Source organism: Mastigoproctus giganteus, chromosome 4 (assembly GCF_048544385.1).
Source record: "Mastigoproctus giganteus isolate SK-2022 chromosome 4, ASM4854438v1, whole genome shotgun sequence".
Lineage (NCBI taxonomy): Eukaryota > Metazoa > Arthropoda > Arachnida > Uropygi > Thelyphonidae > Mastigoproctus > Mastigoproctus giganteus.
Window position 1 is genome coordinate 155,426,760 of NC_143578.1, and position 19,903 is coordinate 155,446,662.

General features: G+C 37.4%; 1 protein-coding gene across 2 annotated transcripts in view; it reads right to left on the bottom strand.

Annotated features, from left to right (window-relative positions):
- The window catches only part of LOC150087127 (disco-interacting protein 2-like), a 1,128,863-nt gene that overhangs the window by 859,477 nt on the left and 249,483 nt on the right, over positions 1 to 19,903 (bottom strand). The gene's annotated exons all lie outside the window — the stretch shown is intronic.

The following is a 19,903-nucleotide window of genomic DNA, read 5'->3' on the forward strand; positions in this document are numbered from 1 at the left end:
GGATATTCTTATCAAAACTAAAGAACTAAAATGGTCTTGGGCAGGACATACAGCTCGAAGACAGATGAACTAAGAAAATAACAGAATGGTACCCAAGAGGAGCTAGAAGAAAACCTGGAAGACAACGGCAGAGATGGATAGATGAAATTCATGAGTTTGTGGGTAGTAAATGGATGGCCATTGCACAAAACAGAAAGAACTGGAAAGTTGCTGGAGAGGCCTTCATCCTGCAGTGGATTGAAAATGGCTGATGATGATCCCCTTGTATAAGGCAATGGTCAGGCCACACCTTGAGTATCAAGTATAAAGGTTGGAGGCCTCATTTTAAGAAGGATGTAGAGCTGTTGGAACGAGTATGGAGAAGGACAACAAGATTAGTGAATGGAACAAAGTTTTGCTCTTATGAAGAAAGGCTTATGTTTTGCAAATTATTGTCTGGAGACTAGGTACCTGCGAGGTGATCTGATTGAGGTGTATAATGCCTTGAATGGTTTGAGCATACTCAATGCTGATGGGATTCTTCCTCTTGCTCAGAATAATCACCTGAGATGGCACAAATTCAAATTGAGGAAAGACAGTTGTAGGATAGATGTGTGGAATTTGCCTTTAGACAGTGGGTAGTTGATTGCTGGAACAAACTTCCATCTGACGTTGTAGAAGTTGATAGCTTAAACAGATTCAACGCAGAACTAGACAAACATTTGGAACAAGTGGATGGGTGAAATGAGAAGAGTGTGTGTTTTTTTTTTGGCTGATGCTATATAAGCTTGCTTTCTTGTCATGTGCTAATGCCCTACCCAACCAACACTGGATAGTGTCAGCAAATTCCTTGTACATCCTTTCTATTTAAGTGTATTCTATCCTGTAGAATCACTCCCTAATGTTAACAAGTTCATAAAGTTCCGACGTTTACGAGTTTTTTTTTTTTCTTTTTTCAAATATCAAGTATCAGCAGAAATGAAAATATGAACATTAATTGCAATTAATAAATGCTAAATATTCATAAATACGACATTTCAAACCACGCACATAGCTATACAATACATCACTAATGTGTATGAATTTATTTGTTGGCAGAGATAAGTTAGGAGGTCCAATTCTTAAAGAATTTTGTGAAGAATTCTATAGTTTAGATGCAATGAAAATAATAAAATGAGCCTGGGACAAAATTACAGAGAACATGAAGGGTGTTTAGAATAAACTCTGTCATCAGTTTATTGATAATTTTGAAGGATTTCAAAAACCAGCAGAGATTGTACAAAATGAAACAATAGTTATTAATATTGCTAACCAATTGGAGCTTGAGGTTTCTACAACTGACATCACTGATCTACTTCAAACACACAATGGAGAGGTCACAAATGAAGACCTCCTTGAAGTGGTAAAATGTGAAGAAGCTGAGAAAGAAGATTTAACAGCTGAAACTACTTCATTCCTTCACTCTGAAGGAGCTTGATGAAGCTTTTCAACACATAGAAAAAGTTGTGATTTTTAAGTCAAAGATTCAAATTGAGCGCATTAGGAAAATTGCTACAGATTTACAAAATACTTATGCATGTTACTGTGAAATTTATAAAGAAAAGAGAAGACTGTCTTGGAAACAAACGACTATTGAAGCATTTCTGAAGATGGCGACTCCTTGTGTTCCCAAAAAACAAACAATGAGTGCCAAGCCAACAATGAGTGATGACCTATCAACGAATGTGCATTAAGTCGATGATGATGAAGAATAAACATTCTTTAACATTTGTGTGATAAATAATTTATTTGTTATTATAATTTGTTTGATTTTAAAGGCTATGTTTTCATTTATTTTGGATAAATAAATCAATGTTTAAGTATATTGTTTTGTTGACCTTTATTTACCATTACTATGGTCAAATTTCATTGTTGAGAATGTAACCCCTGTTATTAACATTACTTCTATGGGAAATAAATTCCCACGTTACGAGCTTTCGCTGTACAAGCACACGCTAGGAACAAATTTACTCGGTAAGTCAGGAACTAAATGTACCACCCCATCAGCCTTGCACAGTCTCTCCAGGGATTAATCAATCGACAAGGCTAGCTTCATGTACTTCCTCCTGTTGTGTCTGGACAGAATTGCAGACACTTTCAAATTTAACCCTAACTTGCGATTTTTTCTCAACATTGCTCTGTACTTGTTAAGTAAGTCCTCAGATTAAAAAATTTTATGCCCTGCATTTTTTCTTATAGCCATACCCACCTTTATTTTTCTAAAATTAAATTTGTAATACGTTAAACTTAATTGCACAGTATTAGTTCAAATAAAAATGCACAAACATTTTCCAGTTACCTGTCTCGTTAGAGAAAAATCATAGTCTGATTGTTTTTCCATATATTCCATTTGCTAAAGCAATAAAAAAATTGATTAGTATACCCTGTTCACAGAAAGAAAATAGTGCGTATAACAAAAGCACATGAAAAAAAATCAACAGTGCTAAAGATTAAAATTAAGGATGCAGCCACAATTTGTACCCCCTTCTGCATAAAATAATTTTGAATTATTTTATTTATTAATATTAAATTATTATTATCTCTTTCTTCTCTTAATATCTTTTCTCCCTATTCCACGAAGATTAGTACCAGGTGGGTGAGAGGGGTTGGTTGTTGTCAGTTTTACTATTATTGGTCAAGGACCCTGACTATCCTACAGGTGTTCAGGATCACCTGATATCATCTGAGACAGTATTTAAATTCTATACAGTGGGAACAATTGATGATGTTACCAACAGCAAATTCAAAATGGGAAGCATTCAAAGAACTTATCTTGGAAGCTACTAGGCTTCACATACCAATTAAGAAATATTGTTCAAGGTTTAGGCCTAAATGGATGTCAGATGAACTAATTAGGCATGTGACAGTGAAGAAAATTGCATGGGATACATATAAATTACCATATGACACAGAAGACTATGAAAGATATAAAATAGGTCTATAACCAAGTCACAAAGGAGATTAGGCAAGCAAAGGCATGTTATGAGAAATCCTTGGCAGAGGATACAAAGAAAAACAGAAAAGAGTTCTTTACCTATGTAAACTCTAGAAGGTAAGGGATGAATCAGATTGGTCCACTGGATATTAATGGTTAAACAGTTGAGGATCCTGCTCAGGTAGCTAACAAACTAAATGAGTATTTCACATCTACATTCACACATGAGGAGTTATTCAGGAAGGGGAATGCCAGAGGTGAAGTAAACTCTGGCAGTAAGCTTATGATTTTGTAATAACTGAGAGGAAAGTGGAGGAGAAATTGTTGAAGATAAACATAAAAAAGACAAATGGGGGTGGATGGGATCTATCCAGTTATATTAAAGAAGGCAGCAAAGGAAGTAAGCAAACCCTTAACCATAATTATGAGAGTTTCTTTGGACTCAGGGGAGGTACCCATAGACTGGAGATGTGCAAATGTGACCCCAATTCACAAAGGAGGATCAAAGGCTGACACAAGTAATTATAGACCTGTGAGGTTAACTTCTGTTCCAGGAAAATTAATGGAGGCACTGGTTAAAGAAGCACTGCAGGATCATCTAGACAAGACTTCAGTTATAGCTCGGACATAGCATGGTTTCGTTAAGGGAAAGTCTTGCCTGATCAATTTGATTGGATACTATGATGCAGTCACAAAAGAACTGGATACAGGGAATAACTTTGATATATTATATATTTGGATCTTAGAAAGGCTTTTGATACTGTTGCACATGGAAGACTGCTGCACAAATTGGAACGGTGTGGATTTGGAGACAAATTGCTGCTATGGATAAAGGGATGGTTGAGGGGGAGAAGACAGAAAGTGGTAATCAATGGACACTGCTCATCATGGACTAATGTTATTAGTGGAGTTCCTCAGGGTTCAGTGTTGGGTCCATTGTTGTTTTCTGTATTTATAAATGATATTGATGATGGTATATCAAGCTTAATGTCCAAGTTTGCAGACGATACAAAGGTTGGCAGGGTTGTTAAGGACACTACTGACACTATGCTGCTGCAACAGGATCTGGAAATGTTGAGCAGATGGGCTGAGAAGTGGCAAATGAAGTTTAATATTGACAAATGTAAAGTACTACATATGGGAAACAATAACCCCAGAGCAACATATTAACTCTGTGGTACTACACTGACAGTGGTAGAGAATAAAAAGGACCTGGGAGTAATTGTGCAGGCAGATATCAAGTTCTCTGATCAGTGCAGACCGGCTGCAAGAGTAGATCATGGTGTCTTGTCAATGATATACAGGAATTTTTCTAGCAGGGATAAGGCGGTGATTATTCCCTTGTTCCCCTGACCTAAGGCAATGGTCAGGCCACACCTTGAGTACTGTAAACAGGTCTGGAGACCTCATTTCAAGAAGGATGTAAAGTTGCTGGAACAAGTACAGAGAAGGTCAACAAGATTAGTGAATGGAACAAAGAGTTGCTCTTACAAAGAAAGTCTTAAGTTTTGCAAATTACAGTGTCTGGAGACTAGGCACTGGCGAGGCGATCTGATAGAGGTGTATAAAGCCTTGAATGGTTTGAGCATGCTTAATGCCGATGAGATTCTTCCTCTTGCTCAGAATAATCACCTGTGAGGGCAGAAATTCATATTGAGGAAAGACAGATGTAGCATAGATGAGCGGAAATTTGCCTTTAGCCAGCAGGTAGTTGGTTTGTGGAACAGAATTCCATCCCTTGTTTTGGAAGTTGATAGCATAAATAAATTTAAGACTCAACTGGACAGGTATTTCGAACGAACGGAGGGGTGAAATGGGAGTGTTTTTTTTTTTTTTTTTTTTTTTTGGCTGATGCTGCATAAGCTTGCTTTCTTGCATCATATGCCCCTTCTAATGCTAATCACTGTTTCTGGAGTTCCATTAAGTGTTATTATTATTTTTATTGAAAAACTTTCTCCTTTATAGGATTTTTTCCACCCTGTGACAGGTACTGCTGGTGCATGGGGTGGTTGGTTGTATCCAGTTATTATTATTATTATTATTATTACTGTTGGTCAAGGAACTCTCTTACAGTCCTACAGGTGTTCAAGCTCACAGCTTTCTGGAATTCACATAAATGTTCTCTGGGATGCCTATTGCTGCTAGGATCATATGGAGGCTCTTTGGCACAATGTTGGTGGTTGACACAGTGATTGGGACAGTCATTTTTTGTTATACATGCCACATTTCTTTGATTTCCGGTCTTTGTACCTCCTGATCTTTTCCTTTTGGGTTTTCCGGAGGTTGCTCATATTAGGCACTACTACTATGCAAAACAGATAGGTAGCTATTTCCTTCTTGTCGTTAAGTGTTATATCTAGTCTGTTGTGCAGGATCGTGTTGTCTGTTATTATGGTGTGGTCCCAGTATAGTTTATGAGTAGGAGTCTCTAGTATGACCTTGAGTTAGTATTTTTAATACAGTATACTTCCATTGATCAACTGGTATTTTTGCACTAGCTTCTGATGCATTTTCCTATTGACATAGCCACATCTGTGCGTGTACTCCATCTGGGTAATAACTCTACATCCCGTGGCAATGAGCTGGTTTGTTACTAGAACTAGGTAGCAACATCGACATGTGTCATCCTGGTGTACTTGACAATGTTTTCCCATAGTTCCTAGTGTTAATTACTGGATCTTGGAGGACAAAAATGAAACTTTTGATCTCAGGGAAAAGCATCCCATTGCATCAGCCATGCATTGGAAATCATCTTATCTATGTAGTACTGATGGAGGTCATTATAGTGTTTGTCATGGAGGGCTTCTTCACTATTTTTTTCCTGATTTTGTTTCTGATGTCTGTGTGAGTGTGGTTTCTTTGTTGAGGTTCAGTGATGTGTGCTGTTTTTTTTGTCTTCCTCATGAATTGATAGATTGGTGCTGTGTTTGTCTGGAAGTAATCTTGCGGTTCTTCATCACCATTATCTGTTGTTCAATGAGGTCTATCAAACCCCTCCCTCCTTCTTTCTTTCCAGGAAATGGTGAATCTTTTGAGGGCCAACCAAGTGGTTTTTTCTAACTTGGGGAATACACAGAATAAAAGGTTAACAGTTCCGCAGGCAGAGGCAAAAGTGATTCTTGCACTGTTTCTATTAGAATGAGAAACAGTGCAAGGTAATGGAGATTTCCAGGACTGCTGGTAGTCATAGTGGAACAAGTAAATACATGGGCTTTATTAGCGTAACTAAGAATAGGAACAGGTGCATGTTTTTTTTTTTTTTTTTTTTTATGAAAACCCCAAACACGAGAGTTATTAGAACCTATAGTACTTAGTAATGTGCTTCGGTTGGAGGTTGAGAAGACGAAAGATAATATATTTGTTGATATTTGATTTGAACTTCTGTAGACTGTAATTTTCAGGAAATACGTATGAAAGAAGGTTGTTCCAGAAAACGGCAGCTGAATGAATAAACGAGAAAGATGAAAAGTTGGTTCTGTGAGTTTGAAGTTGGACAGTAAATGGATGTTGGCTGGTGGCGGCACATATTCGGACTGTATTGAAGGAGAGAGCGGAAATTACAGAAGCCAATTCAGAAGAACAGTGCCCATGGAAATATCTGTAGAAGAGGCATGCAGCAGAAACAGTACGTCTATGAGACAGCGAGTGGAGTGACTTTGTTAGAGAGGAGTCATTAATTAACCTAACTGCCCTCTTCTGAATGAAATCTAGAAGCCTGAGAGAGGTTTTGGGGGCACTGCCCCAGATATGGGAACAATATTCCATGATAGGACAGATTTGCAATTTGTACAGAGTGAACACTGTTTGGAAGAAAAGTAACGCCGAGAGCGAAAGAGTAAACCAAGTTTTTTAGATGCAGAGGAAGCAATATTTGTAATATGCTTGTGCCAAGAGAGATTAGAAGTCAGGGTAATCCCCAAAAGAGATATACCATTTTGCCTAGAAATCAGAGTATTACCAAAGTTAAGCATAGGAGCAGAAGAATCCTTTTTGTGAGATATAAGACAGGACTGAGTTTTAGAAGGATTGAAATCTACTGAGTTGTCTTTGCCCCACTGCAGAATTAACTGGAGATCAGCATTTAAAGAATCGGTGGAAGATTTTTAAAAAGTTGAGGCTAATTGAGCTTTTTTTCCAAGGTTTTTCAAAATGGAAAGTCGAATGCAATGTGCTATCATCGGCAAAACTATGGATAGGATTTCCAGACAATGGAAGAAGGTCATTAATATACAAGAGGAAAAGAACTGAACCTTGGGGGAAAACCAGCATTAGTGCAGAAGTTAGCAGACAGAGAACCATCTACCATAACCCTCAGTGAGCGATCAGAGAGAAAATTGGATAACCAATTACAAAAAGCTTAGGATGGAAGCTTGTTAAGAAGACCTTTATGCCAAACATGATCGAAAGCCTTTCAGATGTCAAGAGCAACTGCTTGTGTTACACCAAAATTTTCCATTGAATTTGTCCATAAATAAGTAACATAAGCCAGAATATCACCAGTGGATTGACACTGACGGAATCAATACTGGTGATCGTTGATCAGACGGAAGGTTTCTAGGTAGTTTGGGAGTTGGCGGTTAATTGATTTCTCCATTACTTTAGAAAGAGTAGAAGTAATTGCAATGGGATGATAATTGGATGAGAGGGACTTGTCACCCTTTTTAGGAACTGGCTGGATATGAGAAAATTTCATAGCAGAAGGAAAAACACCTTTGGTATAAGAAAGTGAAAAAAGGCAGCAAAGAACAGAAGTAAGTTCAGGAGCACAGGTTTTGAGAACAAGTGGATAAATACCATCAGGGCCTGGAGCTTTCTTAGCATCGAGATTCGTCAAAATCCTTCTGACATCTTTTTGACGGAAGACCACAGGAAGCATTGAATGGAACGTGTTGGAAATGATGGGAGGTGTTTTACCAAGGTCATTAATAATTGAATTGGAAAAAAAATGGAATGCTAGCAGGTCAGCTTTATCCTTTGCTGAAGTGACAACAGATCCATCTGGTTTTGACAGAGGTGGGAGCTGAGATGGGCAAAAGTTGTGGCCAATAGCTTTGGAAAGAGTCCAGAATGCTCGGCTACTACCATTAGGGCAAGAAGCAAGTTTTCTACTCTTACACTGTTCAAAATCTAGTTTTCACCGATTAATGATTGTGTTACAATTGTTGCAAGCTTTGGTGTAGGCAGAAAATGAAACTGAAGAATTGGAAACAAGCCAATTACAATATGCAACATAATTCTCTTGAACAGCCTTAGCACATTTATTGGAAAACCAAGGTTTAGATAAACGATAAGATTTTAAAGTGTAGTGTGGAATAAAGGATTCCATTCCTACAAGAATAATTTCACTGACACAATCAGAGCAAACATTAACATCAGAAGTTTTGAAACAGTAGTTCAACCAAGGAAAAGAAGAAAAGAAATCTCGCAGGTCATACTTGCATTTACACCAAAGTTAGGAGTATAGTTAATAGATTTGTTGAGCTTGAAGTGCTAGTCAAGACAAAGTCAGATATTGTTGGGATATCAGAGATGTGGTGTCACACAGATATAAGCAGTGCAAAATTGGAATTTGTGGAGTACAATGTGTACAGGAAGGATAGACAGGATAAGAAGGGAGGAGGTTTTATGTTGTTAGTTAAGAAACATATAAAATCTAAGGAAGTGCGTCCATCCATTAGCATTAGCATTAGTAGAGACATATGATGGAAGAAAGCAAGCTTATGCAGCATTAGCCAAAAAAAAAAAAAAAAAACACAACCCACTTCCATTTCACCTATCCCTCCGTTCGTTCGAAATACACTACACTCTGGCTAAAGGCAAATTTCCGCATATCTATTCTATATCTGTCGTTCCTTAATTTGAATTTATGCCCTCTCAGGTGATTATTCTGAGCAAAAGGAAGAATCCCATCAGCATTGAGCATGCTCAAACCATTCAAGGCTTTATACACCTCTATCAGATCACCTCGCGGTGCCTAGTCTCCAGAAGAGAGCAACCCTTTGTTCCATTCACTAATCTTGTTGCCCTTCTCTGTACTCGTTCCAGCAGCTCTACATCCTTCTTGAAATGAGACCTCCAGACTTGTATACAGTAGTCAAGGTGTGATCTGACTTCCTTATACAAGGGAATAATCACCTCCTTATCCCTGCTAGAAAAATTCCTGTATATCATTGACAAGACACCTTGAGCGACTCTTGCAGCCAGTTTGCACTGCTCGGAGAACTTCATATCTGCCTGCACAATTACCCCCAGGTCCTTTTCATTCTCTACCACTGTGAGTGTAGTACCAGAGTTGATACGTTGCTCTGGGGTTGCTGTTTCCCATATGTAGTACTTTACATTTGTCAATGTTAAACATCATTTGCCGCCTGTCAGCCCATCTGCTCATCCTTTCCAGATCCTGTTGCAGCAGCATAGGATCAGTAGTGTCCTTAAAAACCCTGCCAACCTTTGTATCATCTGCAAACTTGGACATTAAGCTTGATATACCATCATCAATATCATTTATAAATACAGAAAACGATAATGGACCCAACACTGAACCCTGAGGGACTCCACTAATAACATTAGTTCACGATGAGCAGCATTCATTGATTACTGCTCTCTGTCTTCTCCCCCTCAACCATCCCTTTACCCATAGCAACAATTTGCCACCAATGCCACACTGCTCAAATTTGTGCAGCAGTCTTCCATGTGCAACAGTATCAAAAGCCTTTCTAAGATCCAAATATATAATATCAAAGTTATTCTCTGCATACAGTTCTTTTGTGACTGCATCATAGTCTCCAATCCAATTGGTCAGGCAAGACCAATTTTGTTTCCCTTAACAAAACCATGCTGTTTCCGAGCTATAACTGAAGTCTTGTCTAGATGATCCTGCAGTGTTTCTTTAATCAGTGCCTCCATTAATTTTCTTGGAACAGAAGTTAAACTCAGAAGTCTATAATTAGTTGTGTCAGCCTTTGATCCTCCTTTGTGAATTGGGGTCACCTTTGCACATCTCCAGTCTATGGGTACCTCCCCTGAGTCCAAGTAAGCTCTCATAATTATGGCTAAGGGTTTGTTTACTTCTTTTGCCGTCTCCTTTAATATAACTGAATAGATCCCATCCACCCCAGGTGCCTTTCTTGTGTTTATCTTCAACAATTTCTCCTCCACTTTACTCTCAGTTATTACAAGATTATCTAGCTTAGTGCCAGAGACGAATACACCTCTGGCATTCCCCTCGCTGAATAACTCCTCATGTGTGAATGTCGATGCAAAACATTCATTTAGTTTGTTAGCTACCTGAGCAGTATCATCAACAGTTGAACCATCGATATCAAGTGGACTAATCTGCTTCATCCCCTTCCTTCTAGAGTTTACATAAGTAAAGAATTCTTTGTTGTTTTTCTTTGCATCCTTTGCCAAAGATATCTCATAATCTGCCTTCGCCTGCCTAAGATCCTTTGTAACTTGGTTACAGACCAACTTATATCTATCATCCACCAATATCCAATTGATATTGGTGGACAATGCAGTGTTGAGTCTGTTTGGTGTGAAATAAGCAGTGGGAAAAGAAAAATGAGAGTAGGTGTGTGTGTGTGTGTGTGTTATAGTCGTAATGAATCTGATGAGTATAATGACCAATTGTGCACAGAAATAAAGTGTGTGTCAGTAAATCAGAATGTCTTATAATGTCGCATTTTAACTTTCCAGATATTGACTGGACCTTGTGGGTTGTTCACTCGCATACTAGCAAGACTTTTATGGATTTATTGGATGACTGTTTTCTACAGCAACATGTTCGGTGACACAACCAGTGTGAGTAATACTCTTGATCTAGATTATGGGATGCATATAAAGTATCAGGTGACACAGAAGTCTATGGCAGGTATAAACTAGTCTGTAAACAAGTCACAAAGGAGGTTAGGCACGCAAAGACAGGTTACAAGAAATCTTTGGCAAAGGATTCAAAGAAAATCAGCAAAGAGTTCTTTACTTATGTAAACTCAAGAAGGAAAAGGATGAATCGGATTGGACCACTTAACATAGATGGGTTGACTATTGATGATCATGCTCAGGTAACTGATAAACTGAATGAGTATTCTGCATCTGCCTGTTCTGCATCCTGCATCAACCCACAAGTTCCTTCATACATGAGGAGTTATTCAATAAGGGGAGTGCCAGAAGTTTATCAAATGATAACAGGGAGCTAAATGATGTTGTAATAACTGGGAGCAAAGTGGAGGAGAAATTGCTGAAGTTAAACATAAGGAAGGCACCTGGGGTGGACGGGATCTATCCAGTTATATTAAAGGAGGCATCACAGGAAGTAAGTAAACCCTTAGCCATAATTATGAGAGCTTCCTTGGACACAGGGGAGGTCCCCAAGGACTGGATGTGTGCAAATATATCACCAATTCACAAAGTGGGTTCAAAAGGTGACACAAGTGGGTTCACAAAGTGGGTTCAAAAGGTGACACAAGTATCTACAGACTTGTTAGTTTAACTTGTGTTCCGGGGAAAATAATGGAATCTCTGGTTAAAGAAGCATTGCAGAATCATCTATACAAGACTGCAGTAATAGTTAAGACACAGAATGTGTTTGTTAAAGGGAGGTCTTGTCTGACCAATTTGATTGTATACTATGATGTGGTCACAAAGGAACCGAATGCCAAAAATAATTCTGATATCACATACTTGGATTTCAGGAAAGCTTTTGATACAGTTGCACATGGAAGACTGCTGTACAAATTGGAGAGGTATGGCATTAAGTGTAAGTTGCTACAATGCATAAAGGGATGGCTGAGTGGGAGATGGCAGAGAGTGGTAATCAATGGACACTGCTCTTCATGGACAAATGTTATTAGTGGAGATCCCCAGGATTCGGTGTTGGGGCCATTGTTGTTTTGTATATTTATCAATGATATTGATGAAGGTATATCAGGTTTAATGTCCAAGTTTTCAGATGATACATTAAGATGATACATTTCAGATGATACATTTTCCTGCCAGGTTGGCAGGTTTGTTAAAGACAGTAAAGACAATATGCTACTCCAACTGTATCTTGATAAGTTTAGAAAATGTGCTAAGAAGTGGCAACTGAAGTTTAACATGGGTAGCAATAACCGAAGAGAAATGTACCAACTATTTGGTATTTCAATTTCCACTCAGGGAAGTGGAAATTGAAAAAGACCTGGGAGTAATTGTGCAGTCAAATATGAGGTTCGCTGACAGTGCAGACAGGCTGGTAGGGCAGGTCATGGAGTCTTGTCAATGATATATAGGAATTTTGGTAGCAGGGACAGGGATGTAATTATCCCATTATACAAGGCAATGGTTAGGCCACACCTAGAGTACTGTGTACAGGTCTGGAGTTCTCTTTTTACGAAGGACATAGAGTTGATAGAACGAGTACAAAGACTTTATTCCTCTCAACAAGATTGGTGAGAGGAACGAGTACAAAGACTTTATTTCTCTCAACAAGATTGGTGAGAGGAATAAAGGGGTGCTCTTACCAAGAAAGGCTTAAGTTCTGCAAATTGCAGAACTTAAGTGTGATCTGATTGAGGTGTATAATGCCTTGAATGGGTTGAGCAAGCTAAATGCTGATGGGATTCTTCCTCTTGCTCAGACTAAGAACCTGAGGGGGACAATTTCAAATTGAGGAAAGATAGTTGTAGAATAGATGCACAGAAAGTTTCCTTTAGCCAGCAGGTAGTTGATTGGTGGAACAGGCTTCCATCTTTTTTTGTGGAAGGCAATAGCCTAAATACATTTAAGGCTGAGCTGGACAGGCATTTGCAATGAATGGAGGGGTGAAATGGGTTTTTTTTTTTTGGCTGATGCTGCATAAGCTTGCTTTCTTTCTTGCATCGCATGCCTCTCTAATGCTAATGTTAAGACTAAAAAGTAGTGGTCAATATTCTGCTGATTGATCTCATAATCTCCTCCAATTCAGTGTTGGGTCAATTTATGATCCCAAAGCAGTATGTTAGTCCTAGGACTGCATTGGTGTTTATAGCTCTGACCATGTTTCCAGCATTCATCTTTGATTTTAGCAGGCTCCTCAGTCTCTCATGGTATTTCTCAATCAGCTGGGCCTTAATTTTCTCATGTTCTAACTGGTGAACCTGCATCATCCCCAGATATTTCTAATTCTCTCACTCTATCATGGCTTTGATCTCTTCACCTTTCTTCAGCTGGTAGTTTTAGCTAACTTGATTTTCCTGATGCAATCTATGGGTCTTGCATTTGTCTAGGCTAAGTTATATCCTGATGTTGAATTGAACTCAACTCTTCAGCGATCCAGAGTAGCTGTTGGAGTTGATTCTCGGTTGCAGCATTGAGTTTGATGTCATCCACATACATTAGGTGAGAGACTGTGTACTGGTTTTTCCTCCACTCTTTTAGGTACGTGATGTACTGGCTGTTATTTAGCATGGTGGGCATGGGATAAGATATAGTGATAGACAGAACCATAGTGGACTTAGGAAATCTCCCTGGAAGATTCCTCTTCTGCTGGAAACTAGTATGGTCATGATGTCCTTGACCTTGATAGTGGACCTCCATTCCACCATGACTGCTTCTGGGAAGTATGTCAGTGTCTGGTTGACAATGTAGATCTTCAGTCTCTCTGTTTGTCAGATATTAGGCATGGGGCCAAAGGTTTTGTACTAGTTGATACAGAATAAATATAGGTTGCAGTGCTTCTTGTAGGCTGCTTTTTTTCCCTGTTTTTTTTATGACTAATTTTTTTTTTTTTTATTCCCTTTAATTTATAACTAATTTTCAGAAAATATTAGTATTGGCAATGGCCACATTGTGCAAGGAAGCCTATGGCTTATGCTGCACCAGCCAAAAAAAAATTAATAAATAAAAATATAAAATAAAAAATAAAATAACAAAAAATAAATAAAATAAAATAATAAGAATAAAAATAAAATAATAATAATAAGAAAATTAAAAAACAATAATAATAATAAGATTTAAGAAAATAATAATACAGACGATTCCGGTTATTTGGGACACATCGGGACTAGTGTATTTTGGCCCAATTAAGCGGCTGCCCCAATTATCCGAAGCTTCACGTAAATACAGTAGTTAAAAATACAATGTACCCCCCCCCTTTACAATTAGTTCACTGTACAATCAAATCACGTTACGACGAACTCACCATAGTAAAGTACAGTTCACTATACGATGTGCAGTAAGCGCCGTTCATTATGATCACGTTTGTGAATTGAATTTTAATTCTATTAAACAGCGATTCTAATTAGCGAAAATAGGAGGAATGTTATCTACAGGCTATAAAAGAAAAGATATATTAAGCACAAATTTACCCTTTATTACTTTACCAATTAAAAAATTAAATTATACGGGAAATTCGAAAGAATATACGTGATAATCGGAATAATTAATACGTACTGTAATATATACATACTAACTAAACTAGTTGACATTTCTGTTCACTGACATTTGTTGGTGGGGGCTGAAATTTAAAACAGTAAAAAGATAAGCAATAAATAACAAAAAAACACTACACACAAATTGCAAGTAACACAATACGCGCAAGTGGGAACGGAGTAACGAGTTACAAAGCTTTAAAAATAGGAATGAAGAGAAGATTCTGAAAATTATTATTTTTTTTATATGATTGAAGATTCCATGGAAGTGTAAACACATTTTACCATAATAACCCACAGAGTTCCAGCTGTCAGTATTATCGCAAATTCAATAAGATCGAGTTTACTATCCGTTTACGATAGATTGCACTAACAGAAAAGCCCAATAAACAGGTGACTGCTAATTGTTTTTATTGTTTTATGGTTGTGACCTCCAAAAATCCGACCAAACTACGTGGTACGGTCAGAGAAAATCTTAGGGTAATCTCCAGTGGTGCGGTCTCCTGCCCCGATTAAACGGCATTTTGTCCCAATTAAGCGAAGTAAAATCTGGCTATTTTCTCGATTGGGTTCTGTTTTTTAAGATTTGCCCAAATAAACGGCTGCCCCGATTAACTGGTGGCTCAAATAACCGGAATCCACTGTACTAAGAGAAAAGGAAATGGACAGCCTGTGTGTTTCCCTCCTCCCATAGGTAATTATCAGTGACCTCTGAATTTTCCTAAACTGTCCGCCTCTACCACCCACATAGGTAACTTATTCTACTAATTTATAACTCACTGGCTAAAATAAAACTTCCTGAAATCCAGTCTAAACATCTCTCCCCCCTTCCCCCGTAACTTGAAATTATGGCCCCTAGTTCTAGAATCATTTATAGCTGTGAAAATTTCGTCCTCATTCATTTTAACTTATGCCTCTCAGAGCCTTGACGACCTTTCTATCAAAGTCTCCACTAAGGTGCCTAGTTTCCAAGCTGTGAAACCCACATATTCGAAGTCTTTCCTGATATGGATGCCCTTTTGATGATCTTACCAGGCAAGTTCCCGTCTTTGGACCCTTTCAAGAAGCACAATGTCTTTCTTTAGGTGCGGTCTTCATACTTGAACACAGCATTCCAAGTGTGGTCTAACAATAGCCTTATATAATGAGATTATGACATCCTTATCTCTACTAGCAATTGTTCGATAAATCATCGATAGGACACCATGGGCCTTCCTTGCAACCAGTCTACAATGCTCAGGTCTTTTTAGGAAAGGGACATCCAAGTCCCTTTCCTCCACTAACGGCTTTAGTTCAACTTTGCCAATCCAGCTATCCATCTAAGGATTTTCCCTGTGATTCCAACCTATTCCAGCTTATAAAGTAAGCAGTTATGTGGGACTGAGTCAAATGCTTTGCTGAAATCCAAATAAACAATGTCGAAATTATTCCTTAAGTCCAGCTCTTGAGTGATCCTGTCAAATAGCTAACCAGATTAGTTAAACATGATTTTTTCTTTACAAAACCATGCTGAGTAATTCCATTTATATAATAGAATTCCATTTCTATCTAAATGATTGTGAATTCCATCCTTGATCATTGTCTCCATGATTTTCCTTACTACTGAAGTTAGACTAACTGACACTTTTTTACTTGGTCTCTCTCCAGGAAGCCCAGACAACTCTGGTGGAGACCAGTCAGAGAATTATGGGTAGCCTGGCTACCTCCTAGCAATGCATTCAGGCAATGTGAGGTCCCATGAGCGGCCCTACATCCAAAAACCAGAACACACAACACTTTCTAACTTTCACAGTGATACTGTTTGTCTCCACAGGGTTCATATGGCGCAGATGTGGGAAACCACCGGAGGCACCTTCCCCCAACACTATGCTCCTGTAGAAGACTCTTGTTTTTTTTCTCTGGTTTTTAATCCAATATTATTATTATTATTATTTCATTTTGAATTATATCTTCACTTAAAACATGTATTTAGTAGTCAAACACACGTCACTGTGGTTCAAATGCATGTCACTACTAAATACAGTGATGTTCTCTCTATCTTGTGAGCATTTCTCATCTTATGAGGTCATCCAAGATTATATGCAGCCATCCATTCAGATGATGAAATACAATGTTTTTGCTTACAGTCCCTCCACTTTTTTTAGAAAACTTCAGATCACTGACTGCTGTTCAGTAATAAAGCAGCATCGAGAGAATTTTTTACTGCTGCACAAAAATTTTTTTGACTCTGGATTTAATCCATTCTCTTCTTTTTTCATCTGTCTGTTTAGCTCAATTTCTGTCATGATTTCTGCATTGTCCATAACTTCATTTTTCAACAAATCATCCAGTGTTATATATTTTTCTATAAATCTTCAGAACCTTCAATTTTCTTGAAATCATAGTATTAATGAATTATGTTTTTCATTATCTTCTTGTAGTTCCGGACTTTCATTAGCACTGTCAACCTCAGGCCAGAGTCTTTTTCCAAGATTTAGTAAATGCTAAAGTTAGAATTTCATTCCACACACGTGGAATAAAAAAATGTCAAGCATGTTGATAACGTTTAATGATTCATGTTTCACTTTTAATGATTCAATTATTCACTTTTAATGATACTAAAATTCATGTTTCCCATTTTTTCCAAAAAAAAAAAAAAACTGAACTAAAAAACTTTTACTATATATTATCTTTAAACATTCACCCATAGACTGAATCAAGAATGTTAAATTTAGAAGTAAAAATTTGGCTTTTACGTCTTCTCCTTTAAGTTCCCTGTGAGGTGAAGAAACATAGAAGGTTTCTTAGAAGAAAGAAAAGTTTCATAGAAGAAACATAGAAGGTTTCATGAAAATAAAAACATTCATTGAATAATGCAGTCTATCCAGAGCAAGCTAATAATCAGCAGATAGTATCCCTAATACTTAATACATGGCTACCATGAAGCTTTCCAACATAAAAGCCATCTGTCACTTGCTTTCTGGAAGCACACAGTTCAAGGTAGAGGCACTCATACTGCCTGCTAGCTGTGAGTGTCCTGCAAGAGTGCTAATGGTGCATTGCAGTATGCATCAGACAAACAATGACACTAAATTTAGCCACTGGCTAGAAACAATACAAAACTACTTTTCACACTTTGGGTTCTCCATTATTCTGGCAGGATCAGAGTGGACCTGATTGGTCTCTCTTCAAAATAACTGCTGTGTACTTAGTGTCAGTGAATGCTAATGAACCAACGTCTAATAACTTTGTCAAACTTTCATTTCAGCAGTTTTGGAAGTGAACAACAATTATTTAATTGGAATTAAATGTGCAAAGAATCTGTCAGGTCTCATGAAAGTGTTTAGTATTTTTGCCTTTCACTTTACCCTGCTAGTATACGTCAACAATATATTTTTATATTGTTGAATATATTTTTATATATGTAGCTGATATATCTGCTACAGAAATAATTCTGTGATTTATGTTTAAAGAGGTAGCATCAATTAATCTTTAGAGAGGTTAAGCAGAGGGAAGTTAAGAGGGCCTCCACTGTAGCATATTTCAAATGAAATAACAAATAGTACATATTCCACTGTAACAATCGCCAACTGCCATTTTCAATTTAAACTTTATTTTCCAAAAAAGTCAACTGTCACATAGCACTCCAACCACTCCCCTTAAAGGGCTGATATTACAAATCAGCCTCTAAAGGTTCATGCTATAATCTCTGCTATTAAATATATCTCTTAAGTGAATGAGATATCTGCTTTCTACCCATATGGTTAGATGTGTCTTCAAGCTCCTGAACTGGTAAATGTTCATTCTCTCTCTCTCTCTCTCTCTCTCTCTCTCTAATTGTACAATTAATTCATTAATTTTCCAGGTTTTGTCTTTCATAAAAACTACAGTAAATAATGAGATTCCAATTTTTTTCTTCGTTTTTCACCAACTTCTTTAGTTTCTCTTAAGAAGTAGCTAAAGCAATCAGGAAGCCTGTAAGAGATGAATTTCATTACCTGTGGACTTACATTTGGAATTCTTCTAATACCGCCAAACAAGAAATGAAACTTGAATAGATACAGTGAGACAGCGTGTCCTTATGTCATCTTAAAATGCAACAACAATCATCATATTTAAGGAAATAAAATGACTGGAAGGAATTTTAGAAATTACAAATTCTAAAATACCAGTGAAATGGTATTTCAGCTTTACTAGTTTAACATGGTGGTGGTGGTGGTGACGTACCAGTGGGTCTCCAAGTGTCTGGTTCTGTGGACAGGGCAGGGCAGGGCAACTACTGTGGGGTTCACCAAGTACTATAATGAAAAAAAAAATTGTTTCCCCCAACACTTCAACACACACTGTAGTTTATGCAAGAAGAGCAAGAGGAAAATATCTTGATTTTTTTTATTACAAAACCAGTATGTCTTGCTTAGTAACTACCTATCATGTGGCACAAAGGGGTCATGGTATATCTAACCTTGCAAGTGGAGCAACCCACCAGAAGGTCATTAATTGCATCACACCAGAAATCTGAACAAAAATGAGTGACACATTTGCTTCCAGTGTTTCATACATCAATCATATTTAATATGTTTCTTCCTCTTCTTCTTTAATAGGATTCTTCCTCTAGCTCAGAATAATCACCTGAGAGGGCATAAATTCAAATTGAGGAAAGACAGATGTAGGATAGACGTGCGGAAATTTGCCTTTAGCCAGCGGGTGGTTGGTTGGTGGAACAGACTTCCATCCCTTGTGGTGGAGGTTGATAGCCTAAATAAGTTTAAGGCTCAGCTGGACAGGTATTTTGAACGAACGGAGGGGTGAAGTGGAAGTGGGTTTTTTTTTTTTTTTTTTTTTGGCTGATGCTGCATAAGCTTGCTTTCTTGCATCAAATGCCTCTACTAATGCTAATGTGAAATTGGTAATGAATAAAAAAAATAAACAATTGATTATTAACTTCAGTTGGCAGGAATAGTTCAACATCACCAACAAATTCTACATTTTCAAGAAACACACTTATCTACCTCATCCCACTCAGAAGACTCCCGAATTTACAGTCCCCCACAAATCCCTGATATCATCAAAAAGTGTAAATTGGCAGTGGGACTTGTTAACTGTTACTGAAGATAAAATGATATGACAGAATGATAGTAACAGCTCATTCTGCTATAATTTAACATTTCAAGTTATGTGAATAGTTCTTTAAACTTTGACCACTGTTACATGCACAAAATTCAAAGTTACATGCATGAAACCTCATGCTACCCTCTTCCTCACTGAAGTCATATCAGTTTATGGTTGTACATAAGTGCATGTTGCATATTTTGATCTGTGATATATTTTGTGTGTAAAAATTTATTCCTACTACCCATATAAAAAAAGAAAAAAGAAAACAAGTGGGGTAACCAATACAAGAAAATTCTCCATACTCAACAATTGCAAAATTAGTCATCAAAAATGATACAATACTGCTAGGTATGATTTCAATAAAGTTTTATTTAATAACTTTTCAGATTTTATGTTATTTACATATTCTTACTACATCAAAAATGAAACAATACTGCTAGGTAAGTTTTATTTCAATAAATTTTTATTTAAC